The sequence below is a fragment of the Pristiophorus japonicus genome, chromosome 12 (genome assembly GCF_044704955.1).
Source record: "Pristiophorus japonicus isolate sPriJap1 chromosome 12, sPriJap1.hap1, whole genome shotgun sequence".
Classification (NCBI taxonomy): domain Eukaryota; kingdom Metazoa; phylum Chordata; class Chondrichthyes; family Pristiophoridae; genus Pristiophorus; species Pristiophorus japonicus.
In genome coordinates, this window is record NC_091988.1 from 107,758,704 (window position 1) to 107,764,703 (window position 6,000).

General features: G+C 53.3%; 1 protein-coding gene across 1 annotated transcript in view; it reads right to left on the bottom strand.

Moving 5' to 3' along the window:
- The window catches only part of LOC139276831 (nuclear receptor subfamily 2 group C member 2-like), a 170,367-nt gene extending 169,671 nt beyond the window's left edge, over positions 1–696 (bottom strand). Inside the window, exon 1 of the mRNA XM_070894830.1 lies at positions 506–696. The gene's annotated coding sequence lies outside the window, so the exon portion shown is untranslated. The remainder of the gene's footprint in view (positions 1–505) is intronic.
- Positions 697–6,000: the final 5,304 nt, after the last annotated feature.

The window sequence follows — 6,000 nt, forward strand, 5'->3', positions numbered from 1 at the left end:
AGGGGAACGTGGAGGTGGTGGTGTTCCCATGCACCTGCTGCCCTTGTCCTTCTAGGTGGTAGAGGTCACGGGTTTGGGAGGTGCTGCCGAAGAAACCTTGGCAGTGCATCTTGTAGATGGTGCACACTGCAGCCACGGTGTTCTGGTGGTGGAGGGAGTGAATGTTTAAGGTGGTGGAGGGAGTGAATGTTTAAGGTGGTGGAGGGAGTGAATGTTTAAGGTGGTGGAGGGGTGCTGATCAAGCGGGCTGCTTTGTCCTGGAGCTTCTTGAGTGTTGTTGGAGCTGCACTCATCCAGGCAAATGGAGAGTGTTCTATCACACTCCTGACTTGTGTCTTGTAGATGGTGGAAAGGCTTTGGGGAGTCAGGAGGTGAGACACTTGCCGCAGAATACCCAGCCTCTGACTTGCTCTTGTTGTCACAGTATTTATGTGGCTGGTCCAGTTAAATTTAATATAAATGTATGATACACATTATGCAAATGAATCGTGGGATATAGCATTACCTGTCTTGGGTGGAGTTTTGCTCAGTTTTTGAATGTTCAACTTCCACATACGAATCAGAATTTGTGTCATTGTCCCGCGAAGACTGCGGGATCCTGCCATTGAAATGGTCTACATCGTAGATTGCAGGTTTCTGCAGCGCTTCTCCAATTCCACCCCTTAGAAAGTGATCCTCTGGATTCCAATCCTTCTTCACCTGAAGAGGCAGCACAGACATCAAAAACCAGCAAGGGCATCGAGACATTCAGAACAAAGGACACCATGAGAAAAAACCATCCTTCATCAAGCCAAGTGCTTCTTCAGGTAATGTACATTCTACACATTTAATCTCTACTGCCCATGTACATTCTACACATTATGGGCCCAAGTTTCCACATGATTTGCGCCTGATTTTTAGGAGCAACTGGTGGAGAACGGACTATCTTAGAAATCGCAATTCTCCACATTTTTTTTTCTGCAGTTCTAGTCAGGTAGAACAGTTCTACTTTGGAACAGAATTTTTTCTTCAAAAGGGGGCGTGTCCGGCCACTGACGCCTGATTTCAAAGTTTCCACAGTGAAAACATACTCCAAACTAAGTTAGAATGGAGCAAGTGAAGATTTTTGTAGAACTGAAAAAACCTGTTCTACACATTAAAAAATCAGGCGCAGGTTACAAATTAGGCGTCCAGAACGAGGTGGGGGGGGGGAAGGGAAGTCATTAATTTCGACAATAAATCCTTATTTATACTTCTACAAATATTATACAAATAAATCCAACCTGAATAAACATTTATAAGCAAAGAAAAGATTAAATAAACCATCTTCCTACCTGTGTGAAAGTGCTTCAGGCACGGAGAATTCTGCAGTCAGCCTGAGGCGTCCGTTCTTCCCGCGGGGGGGGGGGGGAGGGGGGGGAGGAGGCGCCCGTTTTTTATCGTGTGGAAACTTGGGCCCTTAATCTCTACTGCCCATGTACATTCTACACATTTAATCTCTACTGCCCATGTACATTCTACACATTTAATCTCTACTGCCCATGTACATTCTACACATTATGGGCCCAAGTTTCCACACGATAAAAAACAGGCGTCCCTCCGAGCTGGGCGCCCGTTTTTTGCGCCTAAAACGGCGCCTAAAAAAAAACTCGCGATTCTGGAGCGTTCTGCAGCTCCTTGTCTGCCTGGCGCGGCGCCCAGGGGGGCGGAGCTGACACTCGCGCTGATTTTGTAAGTGGGAGGGGGCGGGTACAATTTAAATTAGTTTTTTTCCTGCCGGCAACGCTGCGCGTTGGAGCGTTCGCGCATGCTCAATGTGAAAAAAACATTGGCACTCGGCCATTTTTGTAGTTCTTTGTAGCTGTTTAATTTTAGAACATTTTTTTAATAAAAGCACATTGCCATCAGCACATCTCACTGTCTCCTCCCACCCCACACGGGAAGAACGGGCGCCTCCCCACCCCTCCCCCCGCGGGAAGAATGGGCGCCTCCTCTCCCCTCCCCCCCCGCGGGAAGAATGGGCGCCTCCCCCCACGGGAAAGAACGGGCGCCTCCTCTCACCTCCCCACCCCCCGCGGGAAGAATGGGCGCCTCCTCTCCCCTCCCCACCCCCCGCGGGAAGAATGGGCGCCTCCTCTCCCCTCCCCACCCCCCGCGGGAAGAATGGGCGCCTCCTCTCACCTCCCCACCCCCCGCGGGAAGAATGGGCGCCTCCCCCCATGGGAAAGAACGGGCGCCTCCTCTCCCCTCCCCCCCCGCGGGAAGAATGGGCGCCTCCCCCCACGGGAAAGAACGGGCGCCTCCTCTCCCCTCCCCACCCCCCGCGGGAAGAATGGGCGCCTCCTCTCCCCTCCCCACCCCCCGCGGGAAGAATGGGCGCCTCCCCCCACGGGAAAGAACGGGCGCCTCCTCTCCCCTCCCCACCCCCCGCGGGAAGAATGGGCGCCTCCTCTCCCCTCCCCACCCCCCGCGGGAAGAATGGGCGCCTCCCCCCACGGGAAAGAACGGGCGCCTCCTCTCCGCTCCCCCCCGGCGGGAAGAATGGGCGCCTCCCCCCACGGGAAAGAACGGGCGCCTCCTCTCCCCTCCCCACCCCCCGCGGGAAGAATGGGCGCCTCCCCCCACGGGAAAGAACGGGCGCCTCCTCTCCCCTCCCCCCTGACCCCGCAGGAAGAACGGGCGCCTCCTCCCCTCCCCCCGCGGGAAGAACGGGCGCCTCCTCCCCCCCCCACCGCAGGAAAGAATGGGCGCCTCCTCTCCCCTCCCCCCCGCGGGAAGAACGGGCGCCTCCTCCCCCCACCGCGGGAAAGAATGGGCGCCTCCTCTCCCCTCCCCCCCCCCCCCCCCCCGCGGGAAGAACGGGCGCCTCCTCCCCCCCCACCGCGGGAAAGAATGGGCGCCTCCTCTCCCCTCCCCCCCCCCCCCGCGGGAAGAACGGGCGCCTCCTCCCCCCTCCCCCTCCCCCCCGCGGGAAGAACGGGCGCCTCCTCTCCCCTCCCCCCCACCGCGGGAAAGAATGGGCGCCTCCTCCTCCCCTCCCCCCGCGGGAAGAACGGGCGCCTCAGGCTGACTGCAGCATTCTCCGAGCCTGAAGCACTTTCACACAGGTAGGAAGATGGTTTATTTAATCTTTTCTTTGCTTTTTAGTGTTTACTCAGGTTGGATTTATTTGTATAATATTTGTAGAAGTATAAATAAGGATTTATTATAGAATTTAATGAGTTCCCTTCCCCCCCCCCCCCCCCCACCTCGTTCTGGACGCCCTATTTGTAACCTGCGCCTGATTTTTTAATGTGTAGAACAGGTTTTTTCAGTTCTACAAAAATCTTCACTTGCTCCATTCTAACTTAGTTTGGAGTACGTTTTCACTGGAAACTTTGAAATCAGGCGTCAGTGGCCGGACACGCCCCCTTTTGAAGAAAAATTCTGTTCCAAAGTAGAACTGTTCTACCTGACTAGAAATGCAGAAAAAAAAAGTGGAGAATTGCGATTTCTAAGATAGTCCGTTCTCCACCAGTTGCTCCTAAAAATCAGGCGCAAATCATGTGGAAACTTGGGCCCTTAATCTCTACAGCCCTTTGCACATTCTACACATTTAATTCTCTACAGCCCTTGTACATTCTACACTTCTCGACTGCATCCCGCAGCATGCTTCCCGCCACCACCTCAGTAAAACCCCAGCACTGCACGAGGTAGAAAAAGCCATAAGACAGCTTAAGAACAACAAGGCTATAGGAGTGGATGGAATCCCTGCTGAGGCACTGAAGTATGGCGGAGAGGCACTGTTGGCACGAATATATGGCCTCATCTCCCTCTCATCTGGAGGGAGGAGAGCATGCTGGGAGATCTCAGAGATGCAGTGATCGTAACCATCTTTTAAAAAAGGGACAAGTCCGACTGCAGCAACTACAGAGGAATCTCCCTTCTATCAGCCACTGGGAAAGCCGTCGCTAGAGTCCTCCTCAATCGTCTTCTCCCTGTGACCGAGGAGTTCCTCCCGGAGTCACAGTACGGATTTCGTCCCCTATGGGGCACAACGGACATGATCTTTGCAGCGTGACAGCTGCAGGAAAATGCAGGGAGCAGCGCCAGCCCTTATACATGGCCTTCGACCTTACAAAGGCCTTTGACACTGTTAACCGCGAGGGTCCATGGAGCGTCCTCCTCCCGTTTCGGATGCCCCCAAAAGTACGTCACCATCCTCCGCCTGCTCCACGACGACATGCAAGTCGTGATCCTTACCAATGATCCATCAACAGACATCTTCATCCGTACCGGGTCAAACAGGGCTGCGTCATCGCCCCAACCCTCTTCTCAATCTTCCTCGCTGCCATGCTCCACCTCACAGTCGACAAGCTCCCCGCTGGAGTGGAACTAAACTACAGAACCAGTGGTAACCTGTTCAACCTTCGCCATCTCCAGGCCAGGTCCAAGATCACCCCAACCTCTGTCATCGAGCTACAGTACACGGACGACAACTGTGTCTGTGCACACACAGAGGCTGAACTCCAGGACATAGTCAACGTATTTACTGAGGCGTACGAAAGCATGGGCCTTACGCTAAACATCAGTAAGACAAAGGTCCTCCACCAGCCTGTCCTCGCCGCACAGCACTACCCCCAGTCATCAAGATCCATGGCACGGCCATTTCCCATACCTCGGGAGCCTCTTATTAACAAGAGCAGACATTGACGAGGAGAATCAACACCGCCTCCAGTGCGCCAGTGCAGCCTTCGGCCACCTGAGGAAAAGAGTGTTTGAAGACCAGGCCCTCAAATCCACCACCAAGCTCATGGTCTACAGGGCTGTAGTAATACCCGCCCTCCTGTATGGCTCAGAGACATGGATCATGTACAGTAGACACCTCACGTCGCTGGAGAAATACCACCAATGATGTCGCCGCAAGATCCTGCAGACTCCCTGGGAGGACAGAAGCACCAACATCAGCGTCCTCAACCAGGCCAACATCCCCAGCATCGAAGCACTGACCACACTCGACCAGCTCCGCTCGACAGGCCATATTGTTCGCATGCCAGACAGGAGACTCCCAAAGCAAGCGCTCTACTCGGAACTCCTTCACGGCAAATGAGCCAGAGGTGAGCAGAGGAAACGTTACAAGGACACCCTCAAAGCCTCCCTAATAAAGTGCAACATCCCCACCGACACCTGGGAGTCCTTGGCCAAAGACTGCACTAAGTGGAGGAAGTGCATCCGGGAGGACGCTGAACACCTCGAGTCTCATCGCCGAGAGCATGCAGAAACCAAGCACAGGCAATGGAAAGATCGTGCAGCAAACCTGTCCCACTCTCCCTTACCTCAACAACTGTCTGTCCCACCTGTGGCTCTCGTATTGGACTGTTCAGCCACCTAAGGACGCAGTTTAAGAGTGGAAGCAAGTCTTCCTCGATTGAGGGGGACTGCCCATGATGATGACATTCTACACATTGAATCCCTCTACAGCCCATGCACATTCCACCCTGCAATGGACTGCAATACCCATTTTCATACCAACACTCTCCATCCCACCGTGTAGTGTACAGACACATCACCCCTCACATTAATATCCACCTGACCTGCTTCCTTTAATTCTGGGCACTCCTCCCCCGCCCCACATCAACGCTCACCCTCCGCAGTCACCATCCACACCACCTGCTCCAATTCCTTCCTCTTTTTCTTGTTAACACTGACAATCTCATCCTTATCTAACAATAACTGGCATTTATTGTGCACCATAACTTAGGAAAACATGACAGGAATTAAGACAAATAAGACAAAAATTAATACTGAGCCAAGAAAAGAGGTTAGGAAGGGTGACCAAAAGCTTGTTGACAGAGATAGGTATAAAGGAAGAGAGAGAGTTCAAGGCGGAGATGTTTAGCGGTGAAATGCAAAGCTTCAGGGCCCAAATGGCTGAAGGCTCAGTTCCCAAATTATAGATCACTCACATGGATGAATATCAACTCCTTCTGCTTTTGTCAGCATCTTGACTAAAGTCTGATCTGTAGATAAGATTTCAGTAAC